Source organism: Prionailurus viverrinus, chromosome A1, assembly GCF_022837055.1.
Source record: "Prionailurus viverrinus isolate Anna chromosome A1, UM_Priviv_1.0, whole genome shotgun sequence".
In the NCBI taxonomy this organism is placed as follows: domain Eukaryota; kingdom Metazoa; phylum Chordata; class Mammalia; order Carnivora; family Felidae; genus Prionailurus; species Prionailurus viverrinus.
The window spans coordinates 64,616,347-64,642,500 of record NC_062561.1 but is presented as its reverse complement, the minus strand read 5'-3'; the positions used below and the strand labels follow the sequence as shown (position 1 = coordinate 64,642,500).

Here is a 26,154-nt window from a genome sequence, read left to right as displayed (position 1 = left end):
TTTTTTTAACATTTATTTATTATTGAGAGACAGAGAGAGACAGAGCATGAGCCAGGCAGACAGAAGAGGAGACACAGAATCCGAAGCAGGCTCCAGGCTCTGAGCTGTCAGCACAGAGCCCAACATGGGGCTCGAACTCACAAACCGTGAAATCATGACCCGAGCTGAAGTTGGACGCTTAACCAACTGAGCCACCCAGGCGCCCCTATATTTGCAATTTTCTACTGAAACAAATGCTGTTTATTTTGGATTAGGAGGAAGCTCGTGCATTGTCCACCAGGATTCACTTGCTGCTAAAGAAGCACTATCCTGAAACCAATCACATGCCCCTCAAACCAAGTCTGCTTGCTTTTATTTTATTTTCCCAGCCTGATTACTCAACATCTGTGAATAAGAGTAATTTGAAAGATGGAACTAAAAATGACATAGAGTTGGCCCACCCTCTCTCCTAAGAGTACCTAATTCTCCTCTGAGGCCTTAGGACTGTGAACTAGGGAAATGGAGAATGAAGAGCTGGCCCCATTAACTCTGGAAAACTACTCTGGACAAGCTGCTTGTGCATGGTGCAAGGAAGTCAACGGATGCCTGAGTAACACTTTGTAGGGAGTTTTGGCCTCCTCTGGACTCCATTTTTTGTTTCTTTTGTTTTGTCTTTCCAGGTTTGTTCTATCAAAACCTAATGTTGGGTTGCCTAGATGGCTCAGTTGGCTGAATGTCCAACTCTTGATTTTGGCTCAGGTCATGATCTCAGGAGCGTAGGATCATGCCCCAGGCCGGGCTCTGCCCTAAGCATAAAGCCTGATTAAGATTCATTCTCTCTCTCTCTGTCCCTTTCCTTCTGCTCATGTGCCTTCTCTCTCTTATAAAATAAAATAAAATAAAATAAAATAAAATAAAATAAAATAAAATAAAATAAAATAAAATAAAATAACTAAATAAACAAATAAATAAATAAATATAAATAAATAAGAAACCTAATGTAACAAAATCGGAGTAAATCTTCAACATCCTTTCTATTTTCCCCATTTTCACTACTCCAACAGTCAGCCATACCTGCACCCCAATCCACCATCTAACATTCATTTAGTAAATATTCAAGGTGATTTGTATCAAGTCGCTTTAAAGGAGCTGATTGGAGATAGAGCAATTAGCATAGTATATGGTTAGATTAGCATATGGCCGCCCTTATCCTCTAACATCACAGAGTAATGTTTCCTATTTTCAAGTCCTTGAAAATATTCTGTCCTTTCAAGGTCCAAAACTTTACAAGTTTACCTAGCCATCTTTTCCCCTTAAGCTTCTGCCTCCCTTTTTCAATTCATATGTGTTCTACAAAAATTATCCCCCAAAAGAAAAATTAATCTTCCATGAAGACTGGTTTTTTTTTTTTTACATTATCTGCTAGTTACTTAAAGTTCAGACTCTTCAACCCATATTTAAAATCTTGTCTTTTCAACTCTTTCATATTCAGTTACTGTTATACAAAATGATTATATAGCTACAGTCTTGCAAATTCACTATAAATGATAGTGTGAATATGCAAAACACCAAGCACCTTAAAAAGTAACTAGCTTACACTAGTCCCTTCAAAAAGCAATTAATAACATGTGTGCTCCAAACAAGTATTTCTAAACACATGTGTCTCAGTAACCAAACTTAGCTGGAAATATAAAAGAGATTAAAGATCTGGTCAACTGACCCAACGTACAATTTTGAAAATGTAAGTTTAATTTGTTCCTGATAAATGACTTCTCAAAAATAACCCATTAATGGGGCACCTGGGTGGCTCAGTCAGTTAAGTGTCCGACTTCAGCTCAGGTCTGACCCTGCAGTCTGAGAGTTCGAGCCCCACGTCAGGCTCTGTACTGACAGCTCAGAGACTGGAGCCTGCTTCAGATTCTGTGTCTCCCTCTCTCTGCCCCTCCTCTGCTCATGCTCTGTCTCTCTCTCTCTCAAAAATAAATAAAGATTAAAAAAAATTTAAATAACCCGTTAATAAAGGACATTGTCAGAAAAGTAAAACTTATTTTGGGCCTTTTAGTAAGTAACATATCTGTTTGATTTAAACCTAGGAGATACCAAATGATATGAAGAAATTAGGTTGTAGCTAAATATCCATGAATATTAGGGTTATTCTCTATTGGTTTGGAGTGCTCTTTTACACACCAATATTCAGCTTTAGGAATTTAGGGACTCATTAACTTTGTTAAACATGGAATTTAGCTTTTTTTTTTTTCTAAAAAAAAGAGCTAATTATTTCTTCACTATTTTTATATCCAAGTACACTCTTCTTATTACTCACAAAGGACAAATCTTTACCAATCTCCAATCCCAGCAGTCAGGGAAATAATTTCATTTAAACATCCCCTGAAAGCAATTATTTATGGACTCCACAGAAACTGGGGTAAACTTTTTGTGGTCCCATTTATTTTGTGGAAATTCTAGATTGCTTATAAAAGAATATGAACTCATAACTATTTGGTTAAAACATTAACAGAAAAATAGAGCAAAAGTAAAGCAATGATCCCACCGCATAACAGAAATACCTTGTTATAATTTAACGGACATTTCAGGTGTTCTCAAAGTGTTATTTTGATATTTAACAACATCACTGATTGGAGAGGCTCTACATTCCCTGTATTATCAAAATTTTATGAACCAAAAATATTAACATAATTGGTTTTATTGAGAATTTCTTTGTTGTTCTCAGATGTTCTCTGAACAGAAAATCTATGATAAACACTGTAACAAATTTGAAGAAACCCCTCTCTGGGCATCTTCCCTAGCTGACACTGTGTTCTATCTTCCAGCAATGTACAACACTTATTTTGCCATAATTTCTGTGGCATAGTTGTCTCTGAGGTCTCCTTTAAAATCTCCAAGCTTCTCACATTTCAAGTTTCTCTAGAGCAATGTTTCTCAACCGTGGCTGGCAGTCCTGATGTCCAGCTGCGTCTCAGACCAATTTCATAAAAAATTTCAAGGGTGGAACCCTGACATCGGTAATTTTTAAAACTCCCAGGTGGTTCCAATGTGCAGTCATGGTTGAAACACACGATTTAGAGTGAGAAATGACCTCCGGCTATCCCACGACTTTTCTATTAATAGCTTAACATATTACAAGTGGCAAAATGGCATCAGTGAACATTTATGGTTGTAAAATAGAGCTGTTTTGTTCCAGTTCTGCTGAAGTATTTTTGTAAAACCTCTATGTCTGTGTCCCTGTAATTTGAAGTTTGAGCCATCAAATTCTGATAAAGAATCTTTGCTAAATTTAGAGCAGAGTTAAAGCATAATTTTCCTGATTTAAAAATGGCAGCTTTCAGTAAAATTTGGCCATTTAATTATGTACCTAAAAAACCAATTTTGAACAAAAGTATCACTCTCAAATGATTAAAATTTTAATAAGTTTCAGGTAAATAATAAGCTGTAGATACCATTTATTTAGATCAATTTATTAATGCATAGAATTCCTAGGAGCATCACTCTCATTAATAACTTATTTACATGAATTCTTATATATTAAACTCACTGTGCTAACATTTTCGTTATCTGAAACACCTTAATGTTATATCATTAACATTTTTAGCTTTCTAGTCAAGAAAAACTCTTTTAATTGCTCATTCTAATAGCTCAAAAGAAAATCGTGTTTTTTGTTTTGTTTTTGGTTTCCATAAATATGAAATTTATTGTCAAAGTGGTTTCCATACAACACCCAGTGCTCTTCCCAAGGTGGCCTCCTCAATACCCATCACACTCGTGTTTTTTGTTTTGAACCCACCTTTAAATTTCAGCTCCAAGCTCTTCTAACTTATTTATTTTAAATTTGCTACAGAGTTAATTTTCAAAACTCTGGATTTATTTCTCAACAATGTTACTCTCAGGTCTAAACATGTTAGGAATAATAAGACACCCTTCATTCATCAATAATAAGGAAATCTTTTCTAAGAAGGTTTCACTCTAAATTGTACCCTTACCGCAGCCCTTTCATTAGGGAAGTTTCAAGTTTATTTGATTTGGACAACCATTTTATCAATTTCCTTAATGGGACCTAGCAAACTTTGACATTTGAAATAAAAAGGAAAAGAAAACGTCAATATGGAAATTTAAGTTACTATGGAATAAAATTTATGAGAAGGTTATTATTAACACTGATTTGGGGCTCCTGTGTGGTTCGGCTGGTTAAGCCTCTGACTTCAGCTCAGTCATGATCTCACAGCTGGAGATTTGAGCCCCCCATCAGGCTCTCTACTGTCAGCACAGAGCTTGTTTCATATCTTCTGTCCCCTCTCTTTCTGGCCTTCCCCCCACCACCCCTGTGTGTGTGAGCTCTCTCTCTCAAAAATAAAATAAACATTAAAAAAAACCATGATGTAAACCCAACTGTGTGGGGGATTATAGTGAATCTGATGACATTGAACAAGTTCCATGACATTTACCCATGAACCAACTGAGAAAATATATTTCAAGAAAGAGCCTTTGGTCCCAGGTTGCTGGGACCTGAATTACCATGCAAATTTGGTGTCTTCTTTTTAAGTAAACCTCATTTTCCATGCCAGTTCATAAAGTGGTAACAGGGAGGCAGGGCACAAACATCAATCTGATAGGCAGTCTTTCCAAATCTGCTTCCCCAAGTAGAAGTGATTCACTCTCTTGCTACTTCTCCTTCCTGTAAATATTTATATTAAAGAGGCTCTATATCACTTAATGACAAACCCATTCGTCTGGGTAATAATTTGATCTGACTCATAACCGTATCTCTAGCAACTAGGGGTTCGCACTTGGTATTCAATAAATGTTTGCTGAAGGAATGATGAGGGATGTGGAGTACACAGATTTAGCATTTGTTGTAAAGCATCAAATTGCATGCCTAAGATCTGTGCATTTTACTGTACTTCAACAACAAAGAGAAAAATAAATGTTTTCATTCCCCTTGGAACATGCTTTGAGAATCAGATGACAAACCATTATGGAATTGGAGAGTTACTCCTTCACAAGTAGGTTAATATGCATTTTAATAATCCACATTGTTCTCTGGACTAGAGAGTTTACTATTTTACAAAATCAAACTCATCCACAAATTTGCCACCAATATGGATATTCAAATAATGTGCAAACACACATGTCAAATTCAAGGAAGATGTCTTAAATACTAACAACTTCATTGAAATAAAATTGAAGTTTTGTGTAGTAATTATTTTGTGGGATTAGGCATATTTGGTTGTTACTCCACTAAAATATGTCAACATCCCTTTATAGTCAGACTTTGCATAAAAGATACACTCTGATTTACTTTTACAAATGTTTGAAAATTTTTACAGAGTTATGTATAAGTAACCAAAAATTGGGTATGGACTAAACTAATGCAAATGGGCTGCAACATTGTTTAATAATCTAGTACCCTAAACAGGTCCTAAAAGATATATAAGTACAATCCTTACAAGTAAAAATCTACCATTTTATTATCAGTTATCTAGACAACAGTTATAATTAACTTAAAAAAATGCCCTATAGAATGGTCAGAGTATATAAACCCCAATCAATAAATTAAAAAATATATACATAACTGTTCCTTTCCTAATCATCTTATCCTTGTTTCTTTGATGTCATTACTTGATCTTTAAGAGGTAAGAAAGCATATAAAGTGAAAAAAATTAAAACGTGAAGACAGAAGCATGGTTTCACGGATATTAAAACTTGAAAACATGTTAAGAAATAATGATAAATAAATTCTTGCTGTTCTTAGTAACATGGAATAGAGGCTAAGAACAAAAAAAGACCTTGTAGTCTACAGTATTGTTTGTTTGCTTGTTTGTTTAGAAAGAAGTTTTCTCCTTAATGAAACAGAATGCAACGTATCACATAAATAAATTAAAAGAAGTAAAAGTGGGTGAATGTCCATAGTCTTACCTGCAGGCTCAGTTTTCACTTTTTTTTTTCAACGTTTTTTTTTTTTTTCTTTAATTTTTGGGACAGAGAGAGACAGAGCATGAACGGGGGAGGGCAGAGAGAGAGGGAGACACAGAATCGGAAACAGGCTCCAGGCTCCGAGCCATCAGCCCAGAGCCCGACGCAGGGCTCGAACTCAGGGACCGCGAGATCGTGACCTGGCTGAAGTCGGACGCTTAACGGACTGCGCCACCCAGGCGCCCCAGTTTTCACTTTTAGTAATGGATCCTGAGGGATAGCTGTAGAAAACTGAGACCAGAAAAAAATGAAATTCTCACTGACACAACAAAAATGTCCCATTCCTCAAGAAGATGGGAATCTTCTTTGGTCGCGGAGTTAGTTTATAGCACAGTAAATTGAATGGCTTTGCTTAAATTGAATGTTTTTCTCTAATTATATAGAAAAAATATAATTTCTATATTATATTAAAACTATGATCCATTACAGAAGTGATTATTAACTTTTAAAACTAATTTCATGAACTGATTTTATTTCCTTAAAATGGAAATCATACCACTTTGCATTACACTTTTAATTTTTTTTCCAGTGAGCTTATGAAATTGTTGCATATGCAAATATGCCATACCTGTTAGCATTTCTTATATACTTTGCAAATGAAGTGTCTAAAGCAAATTCTATACTCAATTTCTGGTTTTGTTGTAAACCAATACTACTTAATAGCTTAGTACACCTGATGTGACTTGGCATTTTCAAAACTGATTTATTGCACACTCTGAAAAACTTGTTAGTTCTAACCTGGAGAATGCAATAGGTTCTTCTGCCATGATAATTATTATGCAGCTGATAGATCTGTTATGTCTTCCCTCAGTTTATGTAATTGTGATTTATCAGCCATTTCCAAGAGAAATCACGTCTCCAAAGCAATAGGTTCTGCCTTTCCTATTGACTAAAGTGCTCTGCGTTATCTGAAGAGTAGCCCTGTTACCGAGAGAGACCTATACAAACCGATCCTATTTCAAGCCCTGGCGTATGTCCTGGGGAGAAACTGATATGTCTTTTATTCTTTGCAGTAGGTCTGGTCAATGTCTTACAATTCAAATACAATTAACCTAGAGTTTGCAGTTTGCTTCTACTGCTTATGAATAGCTGCAATCAATAGGTTACACATGATTGACTTCCTAAATACTTTTAAAAGCTGCCAAATAATTAAGTAGGGTTGGTGACAATTTAAGGTATATGAAGGTAATGACTTTTCTTATTTCTTTAATAATTTCCATTCTCAAATTGTAACTCTTTCTTTTAAAATTGACAATGGCCACTTGACAAGCATTGTTTGTAATTATGCTTTTTTTTAATCCAAAGTTCAGTGACTTCTGTCACAACAAAATTATAAAAAGCTGCCATCCTAGATGGCTCCTTCATAGCCATATGAGAAAGTTATTTTCATGTATGCATTTCTTTTTCTGTATTATAAAGTAACAAAAAGAGCTTTGAGAATTCTGCATCCTTTCTTTTATTGGTGAGAACCCAAATTAAGTTATGGTTAAAGAGGTTTTAGCAAAATATCATGTTAGTTTTTTCTCTGAGTTTTCTCTTAAGTGGCAAAAAGTAAAGCAATGGAGAATCAGGTTAAAGAAAACTATCATTCTCTATACTCCATGTGAGAATAAAGAAATGAAATAATTTTAGGATAACTAAAATTATTTTAATAGTTACTTCAAATTTTAAAGATAGAATAAATTGGATTCAGCACAAAGAGCATCTACTATTACTACAATAACTACCTTTGAATCCATAGTTCATGTATTTACATTTACATAAAATCTATCAGTTCTTTCTTGTTTTACTATTGCAGGCATCTTTGATTCTTATAAGGGGGCAGTATATGATAGACTTGAGGAATATGAATCAGACCTGGAAAATCAAATGAAAATTATTTTCTTTTATCAGTCAGTCTATTGACCTATCAATCTATTGATCTGTCTATTCACTCTAGACCTATATCAAATGTATTTATAATATAAAAATAATGAAATCCAAAAAAATAATGAAATCCAAGGTGAATACAAAGAAATCCTATCTATAAAGTGGGCAACTTATATCAACTTTACTTAAATAAATCTTTATATTTCTAGCAAAAGTGAGTCTAACAGCTAATATATTTCACATATGCTTCAGTAGTAAACAAATTTATAGTTAAAAAGATGATCATCTAAATATATTTATAACGATGAAAATATGAAAATACCTTAACAATCCATCATGGCTATGTAAATGATGGTACACCTTTATAAATGAAAACTACACAGTCATTATAAAAGATATAAAACACTAACGTGGAAAAATCTCAATGCTATACTATTGTGTGAATAAAGAAAGTTAGAAGCAAAAACATATGTAGCATATATCCTTTTATATAAAATAATATTAGAGCATATGCATTCAGAGAGAGATGTCTATACATATGTCTTTAGCTTATAAACATCTGTCGCCTTTGGGCAGCTTGATTTGTACTGGTATCTATGTTCTTCTTTTTATCCAGAGTGGTAATAGCATTGATGATCTTTCTGCAGTGACTGTGAATCTTCTTATGTACCCTCCAGATGTACCTCCTTATTGAGACTATTTTTTGGTCTTCTCATCTGAGGCATTTTAAGTTGATATAACTATGAACATATTCTTAGAAGTTATAGCCAAATAATAAGTAATCCTTGCATGGTTGCTCCTTAAATCTGAATACTAAGGAGTAGAATGCAGTTCAGTAAAAAACACATACAACAAAGGTCAAGTGTTCTTACATAAAATACCAGATTTTAGGAGAAGGGAATAAAAAAAATGTTCATGATGAACAAAAAAGAAGAGAGGCAAGGTAATTAGAAAAACATGATACAGCACAAGAAATTGCAATGTTATCAGAGTCAAGTGTTTTCTAATAGGGATAGCAGAAGACCTCAACATTTGTTTCCATCCCTGCAGTGAAGACAGAATAAAAACCTAAAAACTCAACCTCAAGTAACACTACGGCATTTTGGTGATAATGACATTTCTGTGTAGATTCATCAATTGTAACAACTGTGATATCTGGTGTTACATGTTGAGTGTAGGGGAGGTTGTGCATGTTGGGGGACAGAGGGTGTATGAAAACTTTCTGTACGTCCTGTTCAATTTTTCTGTGAACCTAAAACAGCTCTAAATGATAAAGTTTATAGATAAAAAATTAAAGATCCTATGCTAACTGCTGAAAGCAATGTGGTCAATGTCTTCCGGCCATCCCAAAGGACCCTAACCAAGATTCAATTGTCACGTGGAGGGAGTGGTCCAAGGGGGTAATGGAAACCATGAATCTCTTGATGCCTAGACATAAAATCCCTTGGCATCACTTCTATTCCATTCAATTTGAAAAAGCCAGTCACAGAGCCAACTTAGGTTCAAAGAAAGAGGCAATGGGCCTGCCCACCTCAGTAGGAAGAATGGGAAAAAATTGGTGGTCAATTTTAATCAATCTTGGGAAGAGATCTCAAGAGGGCACTTGGCAAAAGCATCAATTTATATTAGGTAATTGAGTTTAATCAGGTTAATCAGGTTAATCAGGTTAATTAGGAACTGTGTTATTAGATGTGACCTAGTATTATACCTCCTTGTCTGAGTTGGAGAGGGTATGAACTCAAGAACATTGTCATCATTTTAGAAAAGTAAAGTAGCTAAATTGCTACATTTTATGTCTTAAAAACTACATAAACTATGGTAATAGAATAAAGAAACAAGCAAATTAAAATTAGCAACTCAAAATTCATGCATCATTCAAATTTAATTTGCATGGCATGGAATCATGAGCTTTTTTTAATTAAAAATATTGTTATAGAGTTACATAAAAATATATTGGAGGAAAATTAATCCTTATTATATTTGGTGCAGGATATTTCTTTCTAAAATTACAGATAAAGTTTTGTGCCTCAAATGATAAAAATAAAAAAGAGAACACTACTGTGGTAAAGAGAATAAAGCTTCCCTCTCTCTACAGATTTCCATACTCCAATCCTCAAAACTGGTGAGTATGTTACCTTATGTGGTAAAAGGGAGTGTGCAGACGTGATTACATTAAAAATTTTGAAATGAGGGGACATCTGGGTGGCTCAGTCAGTTGGACATCCAACTCTTGATTTCGGCTCAGGTCATGATCTCAGGGTTCGTGAGATGAAGCCCCTCATTGAGATTCTCTCTCTCTCTTCCCCTCTCTATCTGTCCCTCCCCTGCTCATGCTCCCTCTTTCTCTCTCTCTCAAAATAAATAATAAACTTAAAAGAAAAGAATTTTGAAATGAGAAGATTAATCTGGATTATCTGGTGAGCTCATTGTAATCCCATGGGTCTTTATAAGTGTGGGAAAAAAAAGTAGAGTCAGAGGAGTTGTGATGATAGAATACAGGCAGTCTCTAGAAGCTGGAAAAGTCTGGAACAGAATCTTCCTTAGAGACTGCATAAGGAACATAACCTTTAATGTTAGCCTCAGAAGACCTAGTGCAGATTTCTGGTCTCTGGAACTGTAATGGTACATTAAACCACTACATCTGCAGTAATTTGTTACAGTGGCAATCAAAAGCTAGTAAATTATCAAAAATTTAAAAATGTAAGTTATAATTATTTCCCTAAAATGACAGCTCACAACCAATGAATCATTAGAGAAATTTTAAAACTAATTTGTATGGTAAATTAGTTAACTACATTGATGTTATCCAATGGAGTCATCTAGGATTTAGAAACCACGGTTTTTAAGTAATAAAGGTGGTTGAAAGCATGTAAAATATGATTTGAAAAACATGTGTCAAAAATATATAATTCTCTTCTGGGGCATGTTATTCAATCAACTTTAATATTTTAGAAACACACAGAGACATTCAATGATAAGTTAAATATAACCTATGTATAAATACACTTATGTATAAATTAATCTATATATAAATAAATATAAATAAAATAATATTTTATTCTAACCTGTACACTAAGATATGGAAGATTTTTTTAACATTTATTTATTTATTTATTTATTTATTTATTTATTTAGAGATCAAGACAGTGCAGACTAGGGAGGGGCAGAGAGAAAGGGAGAAAAAGAATCTCAATCAGGCTCTGTACTGTTCAGTGCAGAGCCCGATGCAGGGTTCCATCCCACAAACTGAGATCATGACATGAGCCAAAATCAATAGTCAGACGCTTAACTGACTGAGCCACCCACATGCCCAAAGAGATGGAAGAAATTTTTAATTTGTGAGTTCAGGGTTCTCTCTCCATGTGATAGTTGGCAATTTCTAGTTTATCAGGGTGAGGCGGGATGTGTGTGCATGCATACTCCCTCTATTCTCCTAAATAACTTAACTGGTATGCACAAGAGAACCTGGGGAAGGAATGAGGAGAAAAACAAGCATTTCTTTGTAGAGCTATAGAATTAATTTACCATTGAAAGAAAAAAAATGTGTGTGCTCACTTCCACAGCACTACACTAAATTTGAAAAGATACAAGGAAGGAAGATCAGCATGGCCCCAGTGCAAGGATGACACACAAATTCAGGAGGCATTCCATATTGAGAAGAGAAGAGAAGAGAAGAGAAGAGAAGAGAAGAGAAGAGAAGAGAAGAGAAGAGAAAGGAAAGGAAAGGAAAGGAAAGGAAAGGAAAGGAAAAGAAAAGAAAAAAGAAAGAAAAATGAGAATTGAACATGTCAACATTTTTTCATCTTCATTTATGGGAAATCTAAATACACTTCAACATTACAATGAAATGGAGAAAGAACAAATATGCATAGCCAAGAAATGTGCAACCTAATCAGTTTCAATCATAGACAAAGTGGCCACCAGTGGGCCTATTACTACACATGATAAAATGAATGCCTGGTGTGCACAATGGCATCAGCTTGCCACTGTTCTGTTTCCCATCTTAATTAGAACAAGAGCTCCAATATTATTTATTTTAAATTTATGCTAATGAACAAGGTCACTTTCCTCCTGAAAGCCTTTTTAATTCTCTACAGTTTACAGAATCAAGTCAAACTCGTTAACTCATCTTTATAAGTTCCTGCCTACCTTACCTTATATTTCCAATTCTCCAAATATTTTTGTTAAAAGCAGAAGACACAGCCTGGAGCCATGTTCTTAGCATTCCTCTACTTCCCCTAGCCTGGCCCACTTCATCCACATTTGGTAAAGTGTTCAGAGGATATCGGAAGATCCCCAGACCCCATGTTAACTGCTTAGGATGGTGTTTCTGGGGATGTAGACAAAAACCTTAGAAAGTTGGCAATGTGGACTCCATTTGTAGATGTGACACTTACCTGCCAAGACTTAGGGCAACATATGGGCACTGTGGGGTCTTGTTTTCCTAATATATAAAAGCAGGAGAGTGTTGGCAACATTCACCCCATGGGGACACTGTGTAGGTGAAGGGACACAGTGTTTGTACAGTGCCTGACACAGTCTTCGAACATGAAGGTATTTAAATGTCAGCTATTCCTACAGTAATTTAGAAGAGAATGGTTTGTAAAAAGGGAACTATAATCACAAAGAAAATGTAAGAGGGTCTTTGTTCGTCTAAAATACAAAAGAGGTATATTAGCAGTCGAAGTAGAAATCTAAGAAAACATAGTTTATTTATGTCAAGTTGTTTTAGCATAGGAAAGAAAGTTAAGTTTCTCTTTGGTTTTAGATGCACCTGATAACCCACAAGAATCAAAAGTGAGAAGGTTAAATTAATTACAGCATTCCCTATCTGACTATCAATGCGTGGTACTCGAGACTCTTTGAATTGGTTGTACCATCTACTAGATGTCTCATTAATCAATGAGTTGAATAAAATATTTGACACATGTTCATTTATGAAAAAAAAAGAAGTGGGAAGGAAATGGAGATGCCTACTCTACTGCAGCCACAGAGTAGGTCTTCAGCCTGTATTCTGGAAGTTTGACAATCACAGTGATTTGTACAAGCAGAAATTGAATGAGTGATAAAGGACAAAGTGCATGATGCTCTGATGAGTTAGGCCACATGAGAAAGGAGAAAATGTCGTTTGGTTCTCCAGAGGAAGGTGTAACCTGGGTGTGGCTGCTCTTCACTTCTGGCCCTTGTGTCAGCACACCCTTGATGAAGCACAGCCTGGTGGTCTTGCTCTGCTCCCTTACTGATGCTCTCCGTCCTTAGTCCCTACAAGATCTGAGCTTTTTGGGTGCACAATTGTGAGTAAATATTCTTGCACATAATTACAGTATTCACGAGAACACAAGAGAAGTAAGTTTAAAGCAAACAGACATTCACATTTTAGCAAAATGCAATGTCTCCCTCCATCTTCTGCAGCAAGTGGGTGAGGACTTTTCACAAATGCTGGATCATAACCAGGAGAGATCCTACCTCTCTCCTAACAATGTCCCCTCTGCAGCCACATTGGTGGGCTTGCCATGGTTAAGCCTGATCTGCTCCTGCCTCAGAGCCTTTGCAATTCCTTCTGCTTGAGATGGCTAACTCCTTTGAATACTATCTGCTTAGTAAGGCCTCTCCTGACCACCCTATGGTGGGACCTCTAGCCTCCTTGACCCTCCATATTTTTGGCCTACAATACAGAACACTTTCGCATATACATAAATTTATTATGTAGGTTTGTCTCTCTCCAAAGGCAGAGACATGTGTTTTGTGCCGATATAACAAGAACAGAGTCAGGCACATTGTAGGTATGCATTACGTAGTTATTAAATGAACATTTGTTGAATGAATTAGCATTCAGGATGTATTTTGGTCAAGCAAAAAAGTCTAACATTCAATTCGAAACTGCTTGGTGCAACAGGGAAATCAGCACTAAATTTTGTTATTTTTATGTATTAACTAGTTAAAATATTTCAATTTTTGGTATCTCAAGGAATTTTCTTCAGCTTTATGGAAAATCCACTAACCCAGAATATTTTGTAAACCCAAATATGGTTCATGCAATTCTGTCTACATACATTAATATGAAGATGAAGTTTATATCTTGACTTTTGTTATAAATGTTTAAATTACTATTTATGAACCTTATAATTTTAAGAATGTAAATCCTTTAATAATCAATTACCACATCCAATTAGTTCACAATCATTGAAATATACAGTTGGGACTGGAGTTCATTTCAAATCTCAGAATACAAAGTCACTTAATTCAGAACTCCATCTGTGCCTCCGTCTCTAGAGTCTGACAAACAGTCTCCAAATTGTCTTCTGAGTTTTCATCAAAACAAGACACCAGTTTGGAATCTATTTTAACATTACTTGCACTATATGGGGACTCACATTGCATCTGCTTTGATTTTTCTCTAATGAAAGTTCCTAGTTGTTCTGTGTCAGAAAGGATGTAAGTATTCCCTAGAAATAGTGCTGTTATTTAGAATGCAACAATAGAGAAAATCGAAGCCCCAGATCTTATATTTCCTATTCATAAAATTGTAATTGGCCTTTTTATGTCTGTGTTACCCTTGAGACACAGGGAATTAATTTTATGTCCATGAACATATATAGAATACCCATAAAACTCAGAACAGTTCAAATTCTCATCCCCCAAAAAGAATTAGAAATAAAATCAAAGCATATTTTTCTTTAATCTTGGGGATTCTGTATAGTTTAATGTTACCTCTTGAGATGATATTAAATTGCAGTTATTGTAAATAACGGGCAAAGGAAGAACTACGGTATAATGTTTGCAATAGCATTGTAAATAGAGAACAAATCCCCACCAAATTTACATTTCACTTGCAGGATGAAGCAGACTCCTTGCAGATATCAAATGTTTATACTCTCCTTTGTCATAGCTGCTACAAGTACAAGGCTTGTTCGCTCACTGGGTTCAAAGTCTGGTTTCACTACTCTACATGACCCAGGTATGGCTTGGACTTGCTAACATACGGCAAGCCTCATTTTACTCATCTCAACAGGGATAAAAATGCCTGCAGCAAAAATTGGGGAGGGGTGAGGCCTATGTAAATTAATATACATAAAATACCAGCATGATTTCCGGTTCACAGGAAATGCTCAATCAATTAGTGCCAACACCAAGGGCAATCAGACAGAACAGACATAATAGTATCAGCTCACGAAGAGCGGATAGCTCCAGAGGCAGAAAAGCTCTGCCATTTGGAAGACAAAAGTAAGTCTTGGTCTTATGTCTCTGTATTTTTTTTGTTTGTGCTTAATGCACAGAATCAGGATCTATTCAGCACTTGAATGAGAAAACACACATACAGAAACAGCCATCCAAAATAACTTCTTGTTTTTAAGATACGTATTGTTGTCTTCACTCCTCCTCTATAATATCTACAACTTAAAAAAATTCCGTAACACAATGAACAAATATCAAAGTAATATATAATTTTGTTATTGATACAGATTAATGGATAGCAATATAATATGAACATATTTCCAGATATGCCTGTATGAAGTTTTCTTATACCAGTAAGATTATAACAATATGAATAACACCTCAAAAAACAAAGAAAAAGAAAGAAGGGACCAAACAAGAAAGAAGAGAAAAAGAGAGAGACACAGACAGATTGAAAGACAGACTAGAACAGGTACGGCAGCAATCTTAAACCAGCCCTATCAGGAACCTTCTCTTTCCACATCTCCCTTTTCATATGTCTGGTCTGGAGGAGAGGGGTCTCGGAGCTGTGGAAGAGTCTTTTTTTACTTACTCTTTTTGTTAATTTCTGTATGAGAGGGGCTCTATCTTCTGTCTTACCTTCTCTCTGTTATCCTGATGCTAATCAAGGCTGAAATTAAAAGATTCCCATCCTAACGATTTGTTTTACCTCATTAGCATAAGAGGCTGAAGCCACTAATGTAAAAGTGTACCTCTTTCCGTGTCTCGATAATCTCTGTGGAAACTAAAGAACCACGATGCATCAGACCCATGCTGCTCAAAATGTAGACTCCAGATGGGCAGCCTGGGCATCACTAGGGACCCGGTTAGAAAAGGAGAATTTCATTCCCTCCTCCAACAAATGCTGAAGCAGAATCTGCATTCTAACAAGTTTCTGAGGAGATTCATATGGATATTTAAGTTTGAGAAGCACTGCAATAAAGGGCTATTAATAATGATAGTTTCAATTCCCAAGCTGTGCTCCTTAAAAAAATTAGTATCTTCCAAAATGCTTTCTATGAAAATGAGTTCTATAATCAAATACATTTTTAAAATATGCAACTAAATAAAGTTAAGCAAATTTCCTCTTGGGGGTCGTCTTGGAGCCTCTGTTATACTCCATCGTGTGTGGTATTTTGTCCTATGTTCAGTCTCCTCTTGCACCTGATCAAAATAAGAGTCTTGAGGCACCTGGGTGGCTTTGTCAGTTAAGCACCCTACTCTTGATTTCCGCTGGGGTCATGATCTCACAGCTTCTGAGTTCAAGCCCCACGTCAGGCTACATGCTGACAGTGCAGAACCTACTTGGGATTCTCGCTCTCCTCTCTCTCTGCCCCTCCCCCCCCTTTTCTCTCTCTCTTTCTCTCAAAATAAATAAACAAAAATTTTTTAAAAAAATAAGAGTCTTCATTATGTTCCTCCTAAGGTAGACACTACCATAAAAACAATGTGTTAAAGCCATCCTCCAATAAGAAATATCTGAAGTTGCTTAAGTATGCTAGTCTTTTTTTTTTTTTTAAATAGAGAAGAACTAGACTTTAAATTGCCTTTTACCAGGACACCTGGGTGGCTCAGTTGGTTAAGCACACGACTTCAGCTCAGGTCACGATCTCACAGGTCATGAGTTTGAGCCCCACGTCAGGTTCTGTGCTGACAGCTCAGAACCTGCAGTCTGTTTCAGATTCTGCCTCCCTCTCTCTCTGCCCATCCCTGCTCATGCTCTGTCTCTCAAAAATAAATAAACATTGGCAAAAAAAAAAAGTCTAAATTGCCTTTTCCCAGTACCAAAACAAAAAGTTACATCTGTTGTTATAATTCAAATACTCTGTACTTGAACCATCTCTGGGAATATCCCACCCAGGAACTCTGGTGGAGAGCTGGAATTCACAATAGTCATGTACTAAGAAAATACTAAACTTGCAAATATAAACACATTAGCACATGCTTCCCATTTCCTATTATAATCTTATTTTCAACAAGGTCCCATGTTTCTTTCTCACTCATTTCATTATTTAAAAGCCCTTTTAATTTTTTTCTATCATTTTCCATGTTCCAGGAATACAAGTTTTACAGACATGAAGAATTTCACAGCCAGCTTTCTCCCCTTTCCCCTTAGAGATTATCAGGGACAATTAGCATTTAAAAAATTCAAGCTACCACTGAATTTGTTTTCAAATTCTTCCAGACATAATATTTTTTCTGGCTAAAAAAAAAAATCTCATTTTCAGACTCCTTTTTCTCTTCACTTCTATCATAAAAATGCAGGCTGGCTGCTCTTTTTATACATTTTTGGTGATAACAAAATAAAGTTAATTAAGATTTCAATCTAGTTTTATCTGGCATCAAAACTTGTAATTATTCCATTATATTCAATATTGCCTTCAGAGGCAATTAATGGTTAAAACATTACAAAATATTATTTTATATAATATCAGTAGTTTAATTCATTTTGGACTATCTCCCCCTACACCACCACCCCCCCCCTCCCGGATTTCATAAAGGAACCATTAATCATCATTAAACTTAATTGCCCAAGAAAACAACTAAGCAGAATTGAAAGTATACAAAGAAGCTCAATGGTACATAAACACCTGTAATTCCTGCTTCCCTCGTGGTTTTTTATTTGGAGCTCAGATTTTAAAGCAATGCTGATTTACTCTCTCCCCGTCTTTATTTATTCAACAAATATTCATTTAATGCATATTAAATGCTAACGTCTGTTCCAGACTATGGGGATTTAAAAAAATTTTTTTTAAATAAACATACATTATAATGTCAGGTAATGTAAGTGCTAAAAGGAAAATTAAAGCCATTTGAACAAACAGAAAATGACTTGGGTAGGGGAGCGAGGGGTTGTCTTCCTGGACCATGAAAAATAATAGAAAAAAATATGTAGATATATAGATATAGATAAATAGTTATATATAGATATATTTGATCAGCTATAATTAGGTATATATATATTTTATCAGATTATCCCAATTACACTTCAGTTTAGGTAAGAATCATTGCTCTGTTTTAGCTGTTCTCAAAATGATTATCGATGAGGCACTCATCCATGAATTTTTTGTGTGGCCTATATATTTCAGACCATACCAAAACTTCTCTTGAAATCTGCTGAACATTTGCATAGCTATTTTCATATGACATAAGAGAAGAAAAAATAAACTTTATCTTAGTCATATAGAAAGAAATCTATTCAACTGAACTATTTCAATTGACAGTATAGATTATGGTAACAATTATTATGGTGTTGTTTTGTGTTTGTTTTTTAAGGAAAAAAATTAAAGACCCAGAAATACATAGTGGAATTCTTTCTGTCATTTATTTTGTCAATATTATCACCAAACCATTGGTCAACTAAACAGTGAAATTGAGAAAAAAAAATCTTTATGAGTTGCTTGATATCATATAGGAAAAATACCTGATTTAACTGCATTTACAAATGTTAATCAATTATTCAAACAAATATCATATTGATAAAATCAATTTTTTTAAAAAGCCAACATAGGAAATATCATGAAATATTGTTGTAAAAATCAGAAAAATCAGTGTATAAAACAGAAACTCTGCTAAGTAAAAATCACTATTTGTTTTCAAAACTTACATAAAGTGTACTAGCAATGGATCTATGGACTTTCTTGAGAGATTTCATGTAGACAATTCAAGCATGCGAGGAACCTTTTGCCCCCTTGGCTGACTTTTAATATTGTCATACTGAAACCCTGTCCTTCAGCCTATTTGTGTTTTAATTCCTCTTGAGTGTCTGACGAATCACGAAAGAAATTTGTCATCATTTTAAGATTCTAGGTGCATTTTCATGATCAACAACCATTTCCCCGATGATGGTCTGCATTTTTATGCTGCCCTACTGAATCTGAGATGATGTAATCAGTATTGTTTTTGTGATATATTCTTCTGATATATTGGGATTATGTAAACTAATTGTTCTGTAACTATGTAGTTGTTAACATAGGTTTGTTTTCTTTTCCTTTGTTCTGGATTCATATCAAGCCAAACTAAATGGAAGCAAGAAAGGGAAAAAGGATCTCTGGTATCACTGTGGGTTCTCACTTGAAAATTGAATTCCCTTTGCACTAAGGAGAAAAATGTAAAGTCACTTAACTCCATTGTTTTAATGAGGTTAAGAATAGACCTCATAAGCATCTTTGAAAATCACTCCTCATTGTTTTATAAAAACATTAGAGATTTAAAACATTAAATAGTCATCTTATAGGCATTTAATGAAATCTGCAAAAATACAGTTATTAAAATGACAGCAGTCTGCTTGTTGTTATTTGCTGCTCAAAGGTAAGACTAACACGCATTTTTCCTTTCTTTTGCAAAGATGAAAAATACTATCTCCATTAAATCTCTGGGGTTTTTTGCAAATACTTGGGGAGCAGAACATCTTTATATTTGAAGGATTTTCTAATATAATGCACAACCATGTGACTAATCAGCAGAATAAATTGGAAGGACTCCATAAATTTCAAGGCTGGAGTTTTTCACTCCTCCCTACCACTCATTAGCTTCTTCCTTTGGTAGGAGAGATCTGATTGGTGAGATGATAAGAGTCTGCAATCTATTTCCTCGTGATCTTGAATTGAGAAGGTTAATGTCCTGAACTTACATGCTCATGTGTTGTTTCTCTGTCTTTGTCAATCTGCCACTCCTGGATCTCGGTTTTAGAAACCACCTGCCTGTGAGCCCTATGCATTCTGCTCACCAATCTTGCATTTTCCATGCAATAAACCAAAAAGAACAAGCTATGCCTTATGCAGTAAAATTTTTAGTTATTCAGCTCTAAAGGTAATATTTTTGTACAAATTCTATGGAGGGGAAAAAGAAAAAGGAAAAAGATTTGGTTTGAAGCCCAAGCTATATTTTCTAATCCAGTTCTGCACCTATAATAAAGCAGACAATTTCCCTCTCTTTCTAACTCCTGTTATTTATTTCAGATAGGATCCAAATCATGAAAGAATGAAATGGGATGGTTAATTAACCAAATCAAATACTGTGAGTGATGATAGTGAATCATGATAAAATTACTCTCACTAGCCCTTTGAAGTTGAGCAAGCCTAGAGTTTTCATTTCTGCTAGAAGCAGACATCTTTAAAGGTTTTCTTTCTAAAACTCTCTTTAAAAGATGCTAGGCTTTAGCACAGCAAGATTTGGGTGAATTATATGCATAAAGTCTTTATCATGATCAAATTTGGTTAGTGTATTTAATCCTCATACTGTATTTCAAATTTCATTAAAAGCCAAAACCCTACATCTGCCTGACACTGGATACTGGATTTTAACACTCTCAATATCTACCTTAACAATAGTCCAGCTTGCAGGGGATAGGAAGCAAAAACCACAATTCCCAGAATCCCTTGCAGCAAGGGAATCAGATAGAATTTCATCAATTAGATATCCTTGTGGAAGATCTCCAATCAGAGCTGAATCATTTGATAAAGTAAAAGATGATCTTTGGGCTAGCAGAAGCAGCATGCAGATTAATCAGTTTCCTGACTACTTTTTGAGACATCATCTGTGATGATGCTTCTGCTTCTGTAGCTCTCCAGCCACGTAGAGGCAGTTGTATCCATGCAGACCAGCTCTACCCAGCATGGGACTGTCCCAGAAGCTTAGTTTAGGGTCTTGGTTTTGTAAGCCTACTAATTTATCTGTGAGATAGCTTAATCCCTTCAATAAAACAGGTTATTCTGTTATATATATATACATATGTATGTATATTTTGTATATGTATATCTATGTATATTTTTATATATATTTATATATATATAATTTTTTTAATGTTTATTTTTTGATATATAGAGACAGAGAGAGAGACAGAGTGCAAGCTAGGGAGAAGCAGAGAGAGAGGGAGACACAGAATCTGAAGCAGGCTCCAGGCTCTGAGCTGTCAGCACAAGAGCCTGATGCAGGGCTTGAAACCACAAACCATGAAATCATGACCTGAGCCAAAGTCGGAGGCTTAACCTACTGAACCACCCAGGCACCCCTAAAACAGTTATTTTTAAATGGAATGAAGCATGTAGTTAAGAACTGGGCTAATATATCAGTAAAACAATTCAAGATGGAAATAAGAATTTAAGGTAAAGAATAGATTAAAAAATATAGATTAACCTTGCACAGGAAATATTGTAGAACTAACAAAAATATCCCAAGAGTCATGGCGACATTCAAGCCAAAGGGAATGAGACTACATACAGAGGTCAACTCTACATGGTTGAAGCCAAAGGAACCACATTCTGCTAGGCAGTGAGAATTACCATTCCAGTTGAAGAAGTTACATTTTAAGCACACAGCCTGAAGGAAAAAGGAACATTAACATGATCTGACTTAAATGGTCCTAATAGGACTCAGGAGTCACCTGCTGGGAAAAAAAAATACATCATTGCTATCAGCTACTTACCCACAGAATCATTCCTATGTGTTTCTCAAAAATTTTAGTTCCTGGTTTACTCCTACTCTGTCCATTAGAAATGCCTAACTTGTAGTATATACATGCACATAATTTTTTCCAATACCCTGTATTTTTAATTTCATAAATGCTTCCATTCCAAGGATATCTCCCTCCATTATTCCTTCCAATGTCAAATCTTAGACCGTGTCATTACCACTCACTGGAACCTATGCATGGAACTGTGATTATGTGATATACATAATCACAACATAATGAGTACCTTCCACTGATGGATACCTCAGATCCATCTGGTGCATGACCTCCAAGTCATTGGTGCAATTATTTTTGTCTGTCTCTTGATACACTTCCTTCTCTCCTTAGCCAGTTTGAATTCCATGGTCTGTTATAATCACTCTTGTATACCATCCTTACCTCCTTTACCCCCCTCTCTTTTTCCTGCTTGCTTGGCACAGCTGCATCTCTGGTTCAGTCCAGCTCTTTCCCCATTCCACAACCAGATCACATAACTAAATATGGCTGTAAAATAACACGCAACCATACTGACCACGTCCACTTTAAACTCACAATTCTCAAGGGACCTTAAGGGTAATTATCCTATACTCCCCTCTCTTTGGTCATTATTTCTTCTAATATTTTTTTTTCTTTTTCTCTCTACCCACTTCTTATGGAATTTCCATTATGTTGGTATGATTAAGGGTCCCTAACATTTATCTGATACTGTTCATTTTTCCTCAAACTTTTCCCCCTTCCTTCTTCAGACTGCATTGTATCAATGGATTGATTTTCAAGTTTGCAGGCTCTTTCTTGTAATGAAATTTATAGCTAGACACTTTTACTGAATTTTTCATGTGTTATTATATTTTTCTTAATTTTTTAAAATGCTTATTTATTTTTGAGAGAGAGAGAGAACGAGTGAGCATGAGTGGGGGAGGGGCAGAGAAAGAGGGAGACAGAGAATCTGAAGCAGGCTCCAGACTCTGAGCTGTCAGTACAGAGCTGTCAGTACAGTACAGTACACAGCCTGACTCGGAGCTTGAATTCACGAACCGTGAGATCATGATCTGAGCCGAAGTCAGATGCTCAACTGACTGAGCCACCCAGGTGTCATTGTTATTATATTTTCCATCTTGTTCTTTTTATTAATTTTGTTCTCTATTTTTATGTATTCAAATAATTTCTATTTCTTTATTGATACAATGAAACATTGTCATCACACAAGAGAAATTGCCAGTAGAGGAGGGGCAGAGAGAGAGAGAGAGAGAGAGAGAGAGAGAGAGAGAATCCCAAGCAGGCTCTGTGCTGTCAGTGCAGAGCTGGACATGGAGCCTGAACCCACGAACCATGAGTTCATGACCTGAGGCTAAATCAAGAGTTGGACGCTTAACTGACTGAGCTACCCAGGAGCCCCGTCTTTAAGCATGTCTCTTTTATTTCTTTGAACATATGTAGAATGTATTTATAATAGTTGCCTTGAAATCTTTGTCTGTTAAGTCCACCAAGTGTTCCCTTTCCATGGTAGTTTCTATCACCTGCTTTTGTTCTTACATATGCTGTTTCCTTGAATATTTCATTTCTTAAAAACCTAGACATTTAAAATAATACAGCAAATATAGTTACTCCTCCCTCTCAGCACAGAGTCTCTTATTGTTGTCTGTTTGGGCACTTGGTTTTTTGTTGTTGTATTTTTTGGGGGAGGGATGTTAATTACTGATCTGGCTAAGCTAATTTTGCAAATCTATTTTCCCAGCATGTGTAGACTCCCAAAGATGTTCCTGCTTATATATTTTTCCTTTTTTTTTTTTCTCTTTTAGCCTGGCTATTTAGGGGCTGCCCTTGGGTTATCATAAGCCACTAATGTGTGAAAGGTGGTGCTCAACACCTCCTTAGCAAGTTAGATTCTGGATCTTTACCGGATGGATGGATGAATAGATGGATGTACAGATGGATGTCTTGAAGGTGGCTCTCATCAGTCACAGCATTTACATTTTTTTCCTCTTCTTTCAGTAAGGGACCAGTGGCTGGTAGATTGATAATCCCCTTTATTGATTGCCAAGGAGTTTGGCTCCTGGCCAAAAACCTATGTGTGATCCTTAAGGCCAAGGATAAGCAACTAAAAGACTTCACCCAGCAAGCCTCATGGAGGAAAGTTGCCCTCTCCAGACCAAATTTGGAGGAGCCAGTGTAGGCCAGTTTGGAAGGTGAGTTGTAGTCAGGGACTCCGGGACCCCTGGCTAGCATGCTTTCATGCATAACTGCATTCCTACTCCAGGTTCTCCATTCGGACTCTTTATGGGGTTCCCTTCCCCAGTGTCCCTCCCCAGACCTCCTTATCAGGGGGAAGAGGAGAAACCTTGAAGCTACCTTGTTCTACTCTGACTCAGAACTCAGCACTTTTCTACTCCTATGCATCCCCCCCTCCCTGCCCTCCTGCCTTAGAGTTCATGAAAGGGTAGGAACTTTTTGTTTGAGGTCTCTTGGTGGTGAGATGATTCCCCTCATTTGTGCTAATATATCTGTTTATTCCATGGGGAACAACGAAACATTCTGGAGCTGGCATCTTCTTTCTGGCCTCTTGTTTATACTATTGCAATAAGTGAATAAAGCCTTCATCATTATTTTCATTTTGACTTGTCTTAACCAACTACGTCAACACCTGGCAGCTCAGTTCATGGCATCATTTCTGAGCATATGCAGCACTGGGCATGCACAGTTTTCCAGAATTTTCCAGAGATGAGTGTGACTTAATTTTTAAGCCTCACTTCTTAGAAGCTACCCCTGGGCCAGTTGTTAATTGTTCAGTGCTTTGTCAGAAGTTGTTTTTAAGCCTTGAGACTCCTGCTTTTTGTTGATGCGTCTATGTGAGGCTTGGGAAGTGTTTTAAAGTCCCCTCCTATCATGTTCTGCTTATTCCTGAGGCATTGCAGCCTAGTACAACCTTGACGTCTTCCTGACCTCCAGAATGAACTGTGATCTAAAGAGGGCTCTTCTGGTTTTCTGTCATTTGCCTTGTATGATGGAGGTAAAGGCCTCATCTTAATGTCACCCAAGGAAATACCCCCTCCTGCTTAAAACACCCTGACTGGGGTGCCTGGGTGGCTCAGTCAGTTGAGTGTCCGACTTCGGCTCAGGTCATGATCTCGCAGTCTGTGAGTTCGAGCCCCGCATCAGGCTCTGTGCTGACAGCTCAGAGCCTGGAGCCTGTTTCGGATTCTGTGTTTCCCTGTCTTTCTCTGCCCCTCCCCTGTTCATGCTCTGTCTCTCTCTGTCTCCAAAACAAATAAAACATTTAAAATTTTTTTTTTAAAAATTAAAAAAAAATAAAACGCCCTGACTGTGGTATTTTGTTATGGCAGCCCAAGCACAGTATAATATAGGCATCAACTCTGACTGCTCTTTTTGAAATTTAGTAGAGTTTTTTGAATTAACATTTCTGTACTGTTTGCGTTCTGTTGAGGGCCAAGGGCAGACAGCCCCAAGACAGGCCACATTGGCATGAAGAGTTTTTTGAGCTAAAAAGCAATAAAAACCCAGCAGATTCCAGAAAAACTCTTTGCCTCCTCCACAACTACCTAAAATAACAGATAGAAGACCTGCTCCAGGAAGAGAGCTGTCACCATAGATGTATATTATACTGTGAACTAGGTACAGTAGATGGGGAGGAACCTAGCAAGACCTGTTTGATCAAAGTCTTCTATGTCTCATTGTTTCTGAGTGGCCCTGCAGACATGTGTTTGCCAAACATTTATTCTTATTCACTCTTCCTGTGAATGCACCCCTTCCCTTTGAAGACCCAGTCTCCCTATCCTCTTCTTCATTCAGAAAGGTCTATATACATCATTTGGCCTGTCTCTGGAATTTCCATGTTTGTGTGGATTCCCTGTACACACACTATTAAATATGATTTTGTCCTGTTAACTTGTCTCATGTCAATTTGATTCTTGGTCTGGCTACAAGGTCCTTGAAGGGGACAGGAATTCTTGCTCCACAACAGCTACCTTCCAGTACAATGTACAGAGACTTTAAATGATCATTGGTCCTTTTATTAAAATTTTATAATTTTCAACAGTCATGTTGCTCTTTTACTGAGGAGAAGGATTTCTGAACTCACTCTACCAAAGGAGCACAGATGCCCCCCTCTACACTCTCTGCCATTATTCTCTACTGATAACTCTCTACTGATAATTCCCACTGCCACAGAAACATGCTATCACTTTCCCTCTCTGAAACACATACACAAAAGCAGAGCAAAACAAAAGACTTAAAACAAAAACAACAAAAACTTGTCTTTTTCCCAAAGTCTATTTATTTTGAGAGAGAGAAAGAGAGAGTAGGAGAGCATGCATGCATGAGCAGGGGAGAGACAGAGAAAGAGGGAGAGAGACCCCAAGCAGGCTCCACACTGACAGCCTGATGTGGGGCTCGATCCCATGAACTGTGAGATCATGACCTGAGCTCATGACCTGAGCAGAGCTCAAGAGTCACACACTCAACCGACTGAGCCAGCCAGGCACCCCACAAAAAATTGTCTTGATCCACTTCTTCTATCAGCTTCCATCCAATTTCTTGCTCCCTATTGGCAAAATAGTCTGAAAATTTGACCAGACTTAAGGTTTCCAATGCTTGTGTGTCTGCCCTAAACCCACTTCCCTGTGGCTTCACTCCCA

At 36.4% G+C, this 26,154-nt stretch overlaps 1 protein-coding gene and 1 non-coding gene across 2 annotated transcripts in view; one reads left to right on the top strand and one right to left on the bottom strand.

The window, feature by feature from the left end:
* The window catches only part of GPC5 (glypican 5), a 683,554-nt gene that overhangs the window by 85,563 nt on the left and 571,837 nt on the right, over positions 1–26,154 (bottom strand). The gene's annotated exons all lie outside the window — the stretch shown is intronic.
* Positions 11,385–11,493, top strand: LOC125147180 (U6 spliceosomal RNA). The gene has a single exon (XR_007145043.1). It is a non-coding gene; the product is annotated as a U6 spliceosomal RNA (small nuclear RNA).